Source organism: Pagrus pagrus (assembly GCF_965226575.1).
Source record: "Pagrus pagrus genome assembly, chromosome: 5".
Lineage (NCBI taxonomy): Eukaryota > Metazoa > Chordata > Actinopteri > Spariformes > Sparidae > Pagrus > Pagrus pagrus.
The window spans coordinates 28,374,313-28,390,030 of NC_140189.1; the positions used below are offsets into that span (position 1 = coordinate 28,374,313).

Sequence of the window (15,718 nt, forward strand, 5' to 3'; positions counted from 1 at the left end):
GTAGATACAAAAAAAGTAGTCTCATTTTCAATCCAGTAGTAACCAGTAATGCTACATGTAGGTGCACACAGCCTCTAAAAACCAAAGAAGAAGAATGTCCATTCCTACTTTAAGTCCTGTCACTAGAAACAGATCGGAAATGTAGAAATGGAAATGACTCATACATTTCATCTTGAGCTGTTGTTACCTCCGCCAATGATGTCAGTGTCAGCTCGTCGGCTGGTTGGTTTGTCAGCAGGATTACACAAAAACTACTGAACTACTGATTTCCATGAAACTTGGATGGAGGATGGGTCTCGGCCCAGAATAGACCCCATTAACCTTTAGTATCGGTTCGGATAAATGGACAGATCCTGGAATTTTTTCTCACTTTCCTTAACATTTCGAGATATGTGGAGATGTATGGCAATTTTTGATATTTTTATTAATTCCTCAGGGAATAATGCCTCGATCTTGATGAAAAAAAATGAGGCGTATTTAGGTTGCTGGTATCTGTGAGTGAGTACAATTTGATAAAATCCAATATCAAACTTGATTTACTCTAAATTTGAAACCACTCATAACTGCTTAACCATAATTTAAGCTCACCAGATCTAGGATGGAGTTGTACTCACTCATAGATACCAGCCACATAAATACGGCTGTTGCTAAAGAAAGCGAGAAAAAATTCCTGCATTTGTCTATTTATCTATATCTGCACCAAAAGTTAATGGGGTCTATTCTGGGCAAAGACCCATCTGTCATTCAAGTTTCGTAGACTTGTTCAGTAGTTTTTGTGTAATCCTGCTGACAAACCAACCAAACGACCAGCCAGACAAACACATCTGAGGCTGATGTGGATGTCTGAGTCGAAAAGTGGTGGACTGACCATCAGCACAAACCACAGCATTGCTAGTGTGGCTGAAAATGGTTTCCTAAAATGTGAATCTTTGAGAATATTTATCAGTCACAGGTTCTGCACCTGTCCAGTGTGTCGTTTTGTAAATGCCTGAATAATTGAGCTGTGAGTAAGCACATCTTTTGTATCTTTTCCGACTCACTTCCTGAGGTGGCAGTGCGAAATGTGCGCTTTCACTTCCCGTAGCAGCTGGATGACAGTCATGCTGCTTTCTGATGACATTAAATAGCTTATTGATTTCTGTGAACGCTGGAACGGACAGACTGCAGGGTTTTTTTTTCCCTGCCCACCTCCTTTTGTGCCTCTCTTCTTCCAAGCCATTGGAATTATCAGGGTCAGGATTATTGTGGTATAAAAAAAATGTTGTTTACTCACTCTGCCTTCTGCTGAAAATAAAGACAAGAACATAGACAAACACATAAACAAGCCCTGCCGCGGTGTGTGTGTGTGTGTGTGTGTGTGTGTGTGTGTGTGTGTGTGTGTGTGTGTGTGTGTGTGTGTGTGTCTTGTTGTGTATTAGTGTTTAAGGGCAGCAGTAGAGTTACTTATCCAAAAGGTCAAAGGCATAATGGGTTATAATCTCTTTGTGGGCGACCTTCTCATCCAACAGCACTGCTACTTCTAACAAAGACCTCGGCCTCAGCCCCTCAGCTGTCGCTTCCCCTCCTTGGCTTCCACCGGCAGACCTCAGACGACCGGTCCATTGTCGTCCTGCCTATCGACTTGTTAGATGAATTCAAATTTCACATGTCAATTAAATGAGTGTTGCCCTGGTGATTAGCAGATCCCACTAATTGTCGCTCCCTCCTCCTCTTTCCTCCATTTTTTTTTTTGCCTCTTTCTCCCTCCTCCTCTTGCTCTCCTGCCATTTTCCACATGGAGGAGCAGGGAAGCTGGGGCTTTGTGCTGTCGGGCCCCCATGCCCCATGTCAAAGATGGCTCCTCAGCCTCTTCCCCCAGCCACGCTCCTCCTCTGAGACTCCCAGATCCCCGCTCTCAAATCTAGGGGTGTAAGGAAAAGATGGACATATAGAGGTTGTGTGTGTATGTGTGTGTGTGTGTGTGTGTGTGTGTGTGTGTGTGATTAGGGGGCACATATAGATCACACAAGCGTAAAGACCTATATAGGGTCGAGTGGATATGCATTTCATCCTGTTTGAAGCCACAGCATCAGGACGCAGGAGAGGATGCTCGGAAACATCCGAAGCTACGGTCCCACGTGCACGTCACAGACACGAGCACAGAAACACGCTCGCTCTGACACACACACACACTCCCACACGTGCACCCTGGCAGATAATTACCCCAACAGCCTCTGGAGAGCAGAACGCCCATGTGGGCCCCATAACCGCTTTAGACAAGGGCCATGGCACACCCAAGACCCTCCTTCTTTGTCTATCTCCCAAGCCATGTGTTTGTTTTGCTTGACTTAGTGAACCTGATCTGTGGATCTTCACAGCATTTTGGTCCCCATGCATCGCGGCAGTGTTGAAAAATGTTAAATCAAGTGATGGAGCGTCTCTGAAAATGCAATATGCAAAGGTTTTTTTTGCTCAGGTGAAACCATCAGAGATTTCTCCCCCAGGAAAATCATGTATCTTTATTTGTATCTATTGTAAAAGAGCACACACACAAGAAAAACCCATCATAATTAAATAAGTTAAGTAGAAGTACAGACAAATGCACAACATTTTCCTCAAAAAGCACAAATTATTTGATAATATTTCCATACTTCACTACTCGGAAACGTGTCGCTCCTTCAGCCAATAAACTCTTAAGATCACGTTCAAGTAGTTGTTGGCTTCCAGCTTGGCTTGTACTCACAAAATCGTCATGAAATTAATGCATATTAGTGAGTCACCCCTTTCATTTCCAACGTAAGTAGTTACTGCAGGTGTTGGATGAATGCATTGAAGTAAAAACTGGCCTATTTCCCGTATGCACATCAATACACCCACACACATATGCCCTGCTCTCTGATCACTTTGACAAGTGTGTCATGTTAGCGCTATCTGAGAACTCTACAATATTGGGGATTTTGAAAACCCTTGAAAGCGAAGCAAGACAGGAAACTCTCCTCCAGTCTTAAGCAAGGCTCTAATCATCCCTCATCACAATTAAACACAGCGGACAGCAGCTCCAAACACTGGGTGACATCTTAAAACTGTGTGAATGGTCCCTACCCAGTGCAACCCCCCCCCTTCCCTCCCTCCCCATCACCTAATGTTCAACACTAACCAAGCATCACACAGACCTACATTCACAGCTACAATAGAAAACAGTGCAGCAGGCCAGTGCAGCCCAGACGGTTTCGTTTGCACTTTATCAGACCATACAAAACAGCAACGCCTCATTGAGCCACAATTTGCTGCTAGTTTCCTACAAGAAGCAAAACAAAGAACGGGGCGGCCTGGTCTTCCTTTTTGTGCCAAAGCAGCGGACCAGAGAGGACACACACACACACACACACACACACACACACACACATACACACAGCTAGAGTAGAGGAAGTACAGACAGAGAGAGAGAAAAGTAAGAGCAGAACAACTACAGAACACATCTGTCACATCCTTCAAAGCACAACATGAGTAAGCTGCTGAGCTGTAAAGCCTTTAACCAGCCGCTAAAAGTAAGAACAGTGACAGTGAACAAACCTCTAATTTAATTTTTATTAGTGCAAGTATGTGTACGACAGAATTTGCAATCTAAAAATGAAAGTTTTCACTTAACATAAGCAACTGCTGCAACTTTTATTTCTCCCATCGGCCTCGCCACGGCGGCTAGAGGAGAGAACAATGGCTTGTCCTCATGACTGGGTCACGGACATGGCAAGCGTTTAAAAACCGCTTGGGGATAAAATACTTCTGCTGGGGCAATCGCTCTCCTTTCCCCTCCCTCTGCTTCCCCCCCCGTCTAAGTCCCTCTTCCTCCTCTCTCGTTGTCTCGCTCACTCTTCCTCTGTAGTTTTACTACCACGATAATTCCTGAGTGAGTAAGCGAGCGTGTTTTGTGTGCGTGAGCCAGTCGAGGCTGAAAGTCCTGTTTGTGCATTTGTGTAGTCATGCGAGAGCGCGTGTGAATGAGTGTGTTGCTCGTGGATGAGTGCTGCGGCAGCGAGTGTGCTGAGGGAGACAGAAGTCTGCAAAGCGAGAGGGGCTTACTTACTTACAGTCAGTCTATCAAACAGACAACAACAAAAAAAAAAACCCCACATAGTTAGAGGAGTTGGGTTGTGTTTGTGTGCGCGCCCCTGCATGCACACAACACGGGCAAATTAAAAGAAACCCTGCAACCGCTGCAATTATCTTTGCAATGAGGGTAATGCAAATGACTCAATAACGTCTGAAGGATAAAGGCTCCACATCTAAATAAACAAAGGCGAGGAGATGCTTTACAATGCATACGTACGACCAGATTCATTAGCATACAAACTGAGATCAAAAGGCTTTCTCAAGTTCACTACATCATAGCCTTCTCCTCAAAGGATCCCTTATCAGACTACCGTCAAGTGCCTCCTTCCAGCCACCGCCAACATTACAGTGCAATTTGAAACAGAGAACAACAGCCCCTCTGGAGGAGAAAATTGCGTCGCCATGACAACCCTGAAGAAGTTCAACTACTGACAAGGAGGTGCAGATGATGTGCCGATTGTGTGTGTGTGTGTGTGTGTGTGTGAGTGAGCGCTGAGTCGGTCCCTCCCTTTCCCACCTTACCCCACCCCAGCTCTGCTGCACCCTCTCCTAGCTGGCAGCTGTTGGTCCTGCCACAGGATGGGCGTGTGTTGTTTTGTCTGCCTGTGTGCGGATAAATAAATGATGAGAGCGTTGGGTCGTCAGGGACAGGCCCGCTGGTCAGCCCCACTGCTGCTGCCTTTCCGTCCCGTCAGCAAGATGAAAAAAAAGGGGTCGGAGACGGCCGCTAATTGGAAGTGGCGAGGTGATCTGATGACACTGCAGGGATACTTTGGTTTGTCACAACGTGTAAAGGCCCTCGCATTTCAAGGGTGGCTGCCTTCAAGGAGTTAATCAATGCACAGCTTAATGCTCGGGACAGGGCGCGGTGGCTGGTGCCGGGGTAACTGAGGTTAAAATCCCTGAGACGTTTCAGGAAGACGCTTTGACTTTGAACTATTACAGCACAGAGGCTTTACCTTCAGCAATACATCACAGAAGAAACTGTACCAATATATTATGTCAACACTGTCATCAGAGCAGCAGACGAGCTCACGATTCTGGTATCTTACCTCAGCCACAACTGTAGAGCAGACAGCGGCACATACTGCAAACAGCCGTGATAGAGAGCCTGTAAAAGAGAAGATAAAAATGCATAAGCTCGGAGCATCAATCATGGTCAGAAAATAGTGATTCCATACGCAATCGATTTCCATGCTATCTTCACTCCCTACAGCACATATGATACTACTTCCAAACAACTTTCTTCACACTCGCAAAGTTATTTGATATGGGGCACAGGAAGATGTAGGAGGAAGCAAACGCTGTGTCTGAGTGTGTGCCTGCGCCTTAACATGTCATACATCTAATTCCCTTCTAAAGAGAGGAGCATCCCACATAATACACCTCCCATGTTTAAAACGCTCCTTCGCTCTTTCTTTCTCTCGCTCGCACACATGCACATTAACAGCCACCCGTTACGGTGCGCTACGCCGACTTGTAAAGTCGGGATTTACACTTGTGTACTAAAAACAGCTTGAGACAAACAAACACATTAAAATCACAAATGCTGAGGTCTTCAAAGTGTGCCAGCAGTTGGGCTAATTTATTGAGGCATCCTAGCTGAAAGAGTAGCTGTTAAAAGCAGTTTTTTTTTTCTTTTTCTTTTCACATTATTCACTTTAACTGCAAGGAGAAATCTGAGAGTCAACCGCTAGTTTCTACGCAACTTTTTACATGAAACACGGGTGTCACGTATGCTCCCAGACCACCTTTGGTGCGTCGCTAAGCAAAATTAAGACCTTTAGAAACCAATTTACATTGTAAACACGCCATGCAAATCTTGTTTACTGTGTTGGGGGTCTGCAGGCACCGCGGTTGGTTACAGGATTGAGGATGGAGAGCTAAGGGGAATCTCCCTGGACCACCACACACACATAAACACACACAGTACTCACCCTGCACCCACTGACTGCACAGCCCCCCCGAGGAGAGCGCCCACCTCCTGACCTCCTCCAACAGGGGGGTCAAAGGGAATTTAACACAAGGGTCCCACATTCCTCCAAGGTGATAATTGATGTAGCTGCTGGCAGGGGGTCACCAGGCGCAGCGTAAACAAGCCACCCCCCCTCTCTCCATTCCCACTCTGCTAAACAGTATGCATGGCTGTGACCTGGGTAAATTATGCCATCAAGCCTGGCATGACAGCGTGTCACCCATCACAGTGAACTGTTTGGTGTCTGAGCACCCAGGTGTTTCAGTTAGCTGTAACGAAGCCATCAGCCCGACAAGCCACTTCACACATACTGTCAAGTACACGCTAGAAGCTAAAGGCTAGCTGCTTTTGACAGACTGTGAGCTGTTAGCAGTTGTGTAACAAATAATCTGTGCAGCCTAATCACAGTCCTGCATCTTCTCTACAGATTTACTGACCTGAGGTAAGGAGCGAGCGATAGAGGGAAACAGTGAGACCTTATTTGCTTCATCTTTCAGTCACAGTATCAAAGCAGCATTTGAAACCACGTTTTTTTGACTGAAACTCTACATTTATGAAATGCACTGGCGTCACAGGAAGGAGGTCGGGATGGATGGCGGACGTACCAAGTCCAAGATTGTGACACCAGAATCCAGTCGTTGCATCCAGTCTGTGGTTAGGTTTAGGAAACAAAAGCACTTGAGTTAAGGTTAGGAAAATATATTTTATGTTTAGGTGTCTACATAAATAGCACTTTTTGGATAAGGGTAGGAAAGATTGTGATTGTGGTTATATGTTAAAATCAGTTCTTGAAAATGTGACAACACTTTTCATTTAGGACATAGACACTATGTTTTTCATTTTAAAGTCATGCTGCGTGTCACAACAATTCGTGCCGATGTACATGAGTCCTATAGATTAGATTGTGTTACTGTTTCAAAAACTGCCTTGATACTAGATTGTTCCTTCTCCTGCTCTCTGTTGCATGTTGCCCTTCCCCTCACTGCAATATCCACAGATCAAAACATTGCCGTCGTATCAGGAGAGGCGGATGTTTTTATTTATAGGAGCTAAGGAGCAATAAAACAAAAGCCTTCTGCTGCAAAATCAGCAATTCAGTTCTGACTGAATTCACACTGCTTCGGCACAAAACTCAAAGAAATCTGACAGGATAAGGCTGATGTTTTTTCTTATTGTCATCAAATCTCCTAAAAAGACCAAAACCGACAATGAAGTATTGTCTGTGTATCCAAATCTTTATATATCTTACTTCCCTGTGCCATGGAGCTCCAATGTTGCCCAAAAGCTATTAAAAACACATCAATGAGGCACACCATTGAACTGGGTTAATTACGCTGAACGTGGGCACTGTAGTTTATTTTGAGTCCCACATCCAGCTGCTTTAAATACTCACAAGTGCACCAAATCTGTGTTGAAAATAGTCTCCAACAAATGCACAATTTCCTCCTGTTTGAGTAACGTCTGCGTTTAAAAGATTTATGTCTTCGGCAGGAACGCATGGGCTTGAGGCTGAGATCCGGAGGGACGGACTAAAACATTGATGGTTTTGGCCTTTTCATTGTTTTTGTTTGCAATAAGAGAAATGCCTTTTAAAATCATTCTGAAAAAACATAAACAGGAGCTATGAACAGCATTCCCGCGACAACACAAAACAAAAGACATCCATGAAAACAGATATTCAACATTGGAGAGATATTTCATTTGAAATATTCAGAGTGCTGCGTCGTAGAGTTGAAATACTTAAAGAGAGATGATGTATGCGCCGTTGTCCTGTGCGTTTTTAGTGGTGGTTAGTTTAGATAAGGGGAAGGCCTGGCAGTACCGTTATTTCCTGGTCTCTGCCCACATGTGGTTCCCCCCCAGCCACACACTAAGGCTCGGGGAGGTTATAAAAGCCGAGGGGGTGATTAAGAAGCAGGAATAATGGCCTCCACAAACCTAGGAATGTGTTTAACTGCTACAACGGCTCCGGAATCGCTCTGAATCGGACTGCCTCCGTTAATATCTGGAATTATTCTGCTGCTCTTGAGCAGGAAACGTTACAGGGGTTTTAACATGCTTTTCAAAGGATCTGGTCCTGGGAAAACATGAGAAGCACAGGCAGGATGTACTGTAGGTTTATGATTTATGTCTGAGGGTGACCCCGGAGGATTTAGGTTCGCTATATCTAGAGCTGTGCTGACCTACCCACCAGTTCTGCATTGTTGGAGTTTGGTGGATCCGTCTAAATCCAGGATTAGAAAAGTCAAATATACAAACACCTTCACCTCTCCTCTCTTTCTCACCAAGAAGAGGGAGAGGTATACAGAGTTACCGTTTGGCAGCTGCCTGCCTGCCTGCTAAGCATGCCCAAACCCCAAACCCCATCACTTTCCTCATTACTGGAGCTTCATGGCTTTTTAGGGCTCTGTGCTTTATCTGGGATTTCACATTTCCCAGCCTGCCACTTGACATGGCTCACCCAGCTGCCAGCAATCAAGTAGCAGAGGGCAGCAGTGCGGCCGGCTGAGTCTTCAGGCTGCACCTTGATTTGAGAATTGCACATCATAGCCACTGGCCCCGCTAAGCTTCGGTAATTACAGGCCACACATCCCCATCGTGCCTCCAACCCTATTTCTACCCCACATCATACACTGACTTGGCATAATGGGTGGAGGGGCAGAGGGGTGCACACAGGGAGATAGCGATGGTCACGGGTCAGGGGTGGCTTCTTAGGATGTGGATCTTTGCTTCAAAAGGCATAAAGTGCGTGACAGTGTTGGAAAAAGCAGTGAGAATATGCTCCATTAAGCAGCCACACTGTCAATCTTAGTTTGCTGCAAGTATGGAACATCCTCACATGTGTTTTTATGCGTGTCAGCGTGCGTGTGCGCGTGCACTTGCATCTACAGTACACACATTGTATGTGTGTGTGCCTAATTGAGAGGTAAGCAAAAAAGTTGCCTTTAAAGTTGCCAATAAATATCCTGCCAGTAATGTTAAACACCTGCCCGTAAAGCCCAGAGGAATGCTAAATGAAACCAAGTTGCAGAGCCTGTCTCCTGTCTGGGGTCTCAAGTCAAGACAGCAGGATTTGTAATGGCTGTATCCAGGATTATTGAGTTCAAGCAGAACAGCCAGGAAGCAAGAAAAAAAAAACATGACATGGTCGGCAACGCTGCTTTTCCTCCCTTTAACGGCCAGTACAGCGACTCATGTGTGTCCCCTTCCACGGTGCAGATTATTCCTCACTGTAATTGCAGAATCAGTGCTGTAACTTTTGGCATCAAAAATATGTCAAAACACATCATGACAGGATTTTTTTTTTTTTTTTTTTGCCAACGCTCTTACAGTTGAGTGATCAAAGCTCCTCATGGAGAGTTGTATAATGCTCGCAGACACACGGATGTTTAAACAAAAAAGTCTTCCAAATGTTCTTTGTACGAGTGTGAGCCAGATACAGTAAGACAGACGATTAACGTAACTCAAAACACGCCCTGCTGATCTTCTCACCCCAGTGTCACATGCATACCCCTGAACACCCCCATTTGAGCACACATGCTTGTATGTGCACAAAGAAAACCGTGCACACACGCGCTAATGCACATACATTCACAAAGATACAGTGTCAGGGCAGGAAGAGGCTCTCGCTGAGATTTGGAGCCTCCAGGGGTGAAAGAGAGCATCTGACCCCAGAAGTCAGAGACGCTGCCGTTTGGCCTCATCTCTGGTTTCGATTCCCTAAACTCCTGACGCCTTCCTCTCGCTGCACCTGTCGAGCGCCAATAGACCCCCTGCCCAGACCTTTCACCACAGAGAATATATGGCCCTGCTCTCTAGTCCAGTCTGGCTAATTGCTACTGGCCTCAAACTGGCCCCAAACGCCACGCCGGGACGGGGTGTTTAGCTGCCGTTTGCCACCCTGAGGCCCAGCTGAGCCGTCCTCCCTCTCTCTGGTGCCCCTCCATTCCTCAGAAAGGACCAGATAGGGCTGACCGAGCACAAGCATTTACTCCCAGAGTCACAGGCTGCCCCATTCAACCCAGAGATTAAGCACTGCTGTCTACACGCAACCATGAATAATGAAGCTATCACTCCAGACAGGCAGGCAACAGCAGTGTGAGTTATATACACCAGTAATCCCATAGGCTGCTGCACACACGTGCAAAACGTATACAGTAGCAGCAGCACTGTACTGTATAGCTCATGCATTATTCCACATTGCAGAAGCCTCACTCAGAGTCAATTAAAGATCTTCAGCTCGGCTTCACTATCATCTTTACAATAGGACGATTCATTGATGTGTAAAGCAGAGGGGCCCAGGTGCAAAGGGGCCCCACTACACACTCATTTTGCACAAGTGCCTTTGGAAACTACTTCAAGTAACAGTGTGCACGCGCTCACGACACTCACAGAGATTTATTTGCCACCGTATTGGAATTGTTAACTTCGATACAGAACCTTGAAAACTATCGATATTCCCGTTCGATACCACAGGGAAAAATGAAACATTGAGTGCATAAAATTACAGATTTTTATTTAAGATAAATGTAACAAGGTTTGTGGACTGTCTGTTAACAACAACAGCATGTAAGATAATCCATTTCTGGAGGTGGCGTCACTATGTCGGAGACGAGAGTGAAAAAACGCAGATGGTAGGGGTGTATCAATACTGCCAAAAAATGAATATTGAAACAGTTTCAAATTATTTATCGATATGTAAATATTTTTGATAACACTATTTGCAACTATCCATTCAGACAGGAGTCAGGACTGATGTGCACACAATGAAATGCAGCATGGGTGTACTGAAACACATATATCTATGAATGCGTTTGTTGTCTGTTAAATTCAAACTGGTTATTCCAACATGGACAACCAGGAGAAAAGTAACATCTGCCGGGTTGATAAGCTATCAGCCGGCGGGAGCAGTGATATTAATTTGACAGGAACTGATTGCTGGGTGTAGCTGAAGATGTGTCCGCGTAATATCATAAGTAATTATTACCTGTAAGGAAAACTATGACCTCTCCACCTCGTGTCAGACTGAGCGCTGGCAGTCAGGACAGCAGGTGGTGAGGTGATGCAAAGCAGCCTGTTCATCATCTTCAGATATAATGTCCATCTGTCCATCTCTCTGTGACAGGCAGCTGTTTGTCGTGAGACACCGAAGCTGGAAGTATTTAATTGAGACTTCAGGGGCAGTGATGGGTTGTGCAGTGAGGTGTGTTGAAAGTTTAGTGTTGCACATTTAACAATATAAATCATCCTGTAGTGCAGTTTAATGTTTATATAGAGAATACAACTGAAAACAAATATTATTATTGGTATATTTGCGTAATGTTATATTTAAGTTCTTGAAATCTATTTTGTTTAATTGTTTTAGTTGTTGTTTTCGAAACATCTTTCTAATCTGTAGTTGTGAGTAAAACCCTCCCTCACACTGCCTCCACACAGCAGTAGGCTGTACCTGACGTGAGGGTGGATAATAGCAGACACCACGTGACTGCAGCACTTTCCAGTCTGGACGCACGACAGGGTCTGTCAGTGCCTCCCTGGTGAGGGCGACGCACACACGCACCGGACGGGGTAAAAAAAAAATAAACGCAATTCTTGCCCTGGGAGGACGCGTAAACAGCTCCATAACGCACATCCAACTTGGTAAACTTCATCGGAACCGCTTGTGTTTTTATTACACAACAGTCTGCTCAGTTTATTGTATCAAAATGCGCACCACTCAGCCGTGCACGGATTTCACTCCTCCCCTCCCGCACCAAGTCTAAACAGTGGTGTTTTCTGTGCCATCGCACCAACACACACCTCACCCCCGTCTCATAAGAGCGACACCGACACAATTCGTTAATTCACACAATAAGTCCCATCGCCTCTGCTATGCGCTGCGTCACCGGCTTCAGACGGGGGGGCAAAGTATGGCACCATATCTGAACTTGCATGAATGAAAGTGACGGAATCATAGCACTCAGTCAGCAGGCGACTCACTCAGCCTCCAGTACGTCTGTGTGTCTCGCCTGCGTGGCGCTCTTCCCGGCATCCTTCAGTGAGCATCACTTTGTAGAGCCGGTGCAAGGCATCCTCCTGTACAAACACTGTCTCCTGGTCATCCTAGACAGCCCGTCCTGCGACATATTTTTAGTTTGGACCCGTTGATGTCACTTCCTGCCTGGGTAATAGCCTGTACAAACGAGCACAAGGACGTGGAGGGGTGTTCGGGGAGCCGCTGGAGGGGATTTTCGAGGTCACGCGGCAGGCAAGTTCACAAGGTCACGCAGAGGCGACGTTTCCAGACGCAGACACGAAGCGCGTTAGTCTTAAAAAATGACAGCCATCATCCCCATCTGGTTCATTCCAACTGTGCCCTATACTTTTATATAACAGCAGTCACATCCACATCAGCCTACCCCCCCTGTGATGCGCCGGCGAGTTTCATTTCCTGGTACGCTGTGCGCATTTACGGCCACGGTTATGCAACGACGAGGCGGCATCGTCACTTTGACTGTTTTGACTGTGTGCATCACAGCCGGTGAGACTATGACCGAGCACACGAGGCACCCTGGAAGCTTTAGTTCATCACAAAGTCCTGGGCCACCTGTTGATGCCAAATGAAATTAATGTAAAAAGATTCATGTAGCTAAATTCATAAATAATGCATCAACTTTTATTCTGTTTAAATTTACCTCACGGCCTACTTGGACTTTAGTTCTCGCTGCTGTGTTTGAGCTTCAAGCCGCTCATTGTTGCAAGATGTCCCTTGACACACATTCAATAACGTGGAGGAGTCATAATGGAGACGCATATTTCTACTCCGGCACCCTGGGGGAGAGCGATCGCTCTTCTCCGATGAGTAGTCGACACAATGAGGTGATCTGCGAGATGGAGATGGAAGCCGACTCCTGCTAAGAGCGCTATCCCCTTTCCTCGTCCAGGTCTCTCCTCTTTACCTTTGAACCCAGGCCCAGCAGCCCATCTCTGATCTACAGAGGGTCTCCTCTTACCCCCGTCCCCTCGCAGGCCCCTGTGATAGATGACCATCAGCGTGCCCAATACTGCACAATATTTCAATTTCCTGCCCTGGAAGAAGAATTTAAAGGGTTGAGTGAAGTTCAGAGGCACAGTGTGGTGCCAGCAGCTCACAAGCAGCCCCCCAGCCTCATGCCGAAAGACCCCGAGATCCAAACATCGAGCCGAGGAACATTCCAGAAACCAGGTCCTCTCTGTGTCAACAAAACAACCCCTGCCGCCGTCGTCCTGCCTGACAGACAGCGGCGCAGAGGACACTGACAGGAAACCCAACAGCCTCTGAGAGTGCAACATTACAAAGACAAGAGGTTGTTTTATTCAAAAGTGAATGTTCTGTCTGCAGGGTTAGGCCGGTGTGCCCGGCAGTGGACTGTTGGGTTTCTCACTGCTGATATGGCTTCTCATTACAGGTACAATTTTGAATAAAACGTTTTTTTTTTGGTTTTTTTTTAAATTTGACATTTAAGCAACAAAATATTTTTATTTAGCTATCATGGGCTTCACAAAACCTTTCTTTGGCCATTACTGGTGTTGTCACTTCTGAATGAGTGAAACACCAGACCAGAATTTGTATTTGCTGAGCATAAAAATTCATTCTTGACCTGAAATAACAACTAATCTTAACTCCAAATCCTCTGAATTCGTTTTTCTGTGCTTTCAACCACATCTCATGGTCGGCTTTCGCCTCACAAATCATGACAAATTATAATAAAAATTACCTAGAAGAGAAGAAGATGTTCCACTTTTTTGTGGCGCAACACTTTTTTCATATACAGTATCAATATTCTGCAATAATAATGCTCATACTGTACTACAAACACAAGCACAATGAAGACGTGTTTGACTTTGTTATGTGGATTTCTTCTATTATACGTCACGGTGATCCAAACAAACAGGATTATGTACATTGTATGAATGTAAGTAAGGCGGGCAGATATCCAGCATGTGTAGGAGCCTGTGCACAAGTATACATGCCTGTGTGTAATGTAGTATTTTGTGATAGGAAGATGCTCTCATGTGGCTCTGCTGTAAAGCTCTGCGATTGGCTGGATTAGTCAGAGGGCTGTGGAGACGGAGGAGGAGGAGACGCTGCGAGGCAGGCAGTGCGACCTAGTGGTGGAAGAGGGGTGTGTGTGGTGCAGAGGGGAGTGCACTACGGTTCACGGATACACTCACAAACACACACTTCGCTTCTCGCTCATAGACACACAAACCTACGCGCTTTGTTAATTCGCTGGTGAGTCATTTATCTCCTTGAAACACATGCTCCTAACCTCTAACCCATGTATTTGATCTAATGTCCTCAATACCCAATATGGTGTTCCAGGTTTAAAAATAACGGATAATTCCCCACAACCCACCCACATACATGACTTAACGCTCTCTAAACAGGTTTGTACGCATTTGTTATGTCAGCCCACCCTCCCAGCCCCTCCACCTTGCATCCCCCTCCCGCTCCTACTTCCGTCCTCCCACAGCCAAACCAACCAAATGGCACTGATGGCAACTTCAAAGTCAGGAGCTCTCTGACTACCCAAACTTCAAACAGGAACATCCCTTTGCCTCTGCTATGGAATATTAGGGATGTGCAACCAGATCAGCTGACTGAGCAGCGATGTCCACCTCTTTCCAATCAACCAACTGAGACTTAGCCAGGCTGCTTTTTGGGAGATGTTCGGCCTAGGAACACAATTTGCCCCCCCGGCCCCCCCCCAAAAAATGACAGATTACCCCACCCTTCCAGATGTGTTTTTGGAGAGATTGAGGGGACAGCAGGAGGAGCTTTGATTAAGAGGGGGCTGGGTAAAATCGGATGGGTGGAGCTGGTCACCAATTTGGGGAGAAAAAAGGAGTACAGCATGGACAAGTGAAGTCCGAAAAGCAGGGTTTAGCGGGGGCCCAGCTCTACCAGAGACACGGCCCATTTTTCCTTGAAGGGGATTAATAATGAATTACGGCACTCCCACCCCCCTTCTAAAAAGATATTCATGCATGCTAATGCATCCATTATTTATAGTGTGCATAGAGGCTGGCTAGTGGTGGCCACATGCAAGTGGGAGGGATGGAAGGATGAAGCGAGGAGGTGGGGGTCTCTTCCCCCCGACTGAAGCTTCGGGGCTCTGGAAGCAACATCCGCCCATTGTGGCTGGGCTGGAGCTGGGTGGGGATGGGATGGGGACTGGATATGGACAAGTAGGAGGAGGTGGGGGGATGAGGGGGCCTCGTTGCCAGACAGGCAGCTCGTGCATAGAGAGAGGGCCGCCAAGTGTTGTGGGGGGAGGGGTGGATTAAACAAATAAATACATGATAAGAAATAATCACGCCAGGGAGGGAGGGCGCGATGGAGACAAAGAGGCTAAGAAGGACAAGGCGGGGAGGTTAGCTAAGTCAGACAGGATTTACTGTCTGCACGAACCCATCCTTGACCAAAAATCGGCAAGGAAGTCATGACAACTTTTCTGGATGTATTTTTGATTTGACTGTGAGTTCGTACTGATGACACTCATGCAGAGGAGCTAACCAAAGCTTTTTGTCAGGATATCAGGAGCTGAAATAAACTAGAGAAATCTGATTGAGCCCTTCTTGTAATTTCAATGGCAGGTCTAGCACTTTATATTAAGGCAGCAGTGGGTGATG

At 46.1% G+C, this 15,718-nt stretch overlaps 1 long non-coding RNA gene across 2 annotated transcripts in view; it reads right to left on the minus strand.

Moving 5' to 3' along the window:
• LOC311257052 overlaps positions 1-12,490 on the minus strand; it is a 92,468-nt gene extending 79,978 nt beyond the window's left edge. For both annotated transcript variants that reach the window (XR_014622565.1, XR_014622566.1), the window contains exons 1-2: positions 12,044-12,490; positions 5,142-5,200 (exon numbers count right to left, since the gene is read on the minus strand). This is a non-coding gene — a long non-coding RNA (uncharacterized lncRNA). The remainder of the gene's footprint in view (positions 1-5,141; positions 5,201-12,043) is intronic.
• Between the last annotated feature and the right edge of the window lie 3,228 nt (positions 12,491-15,718).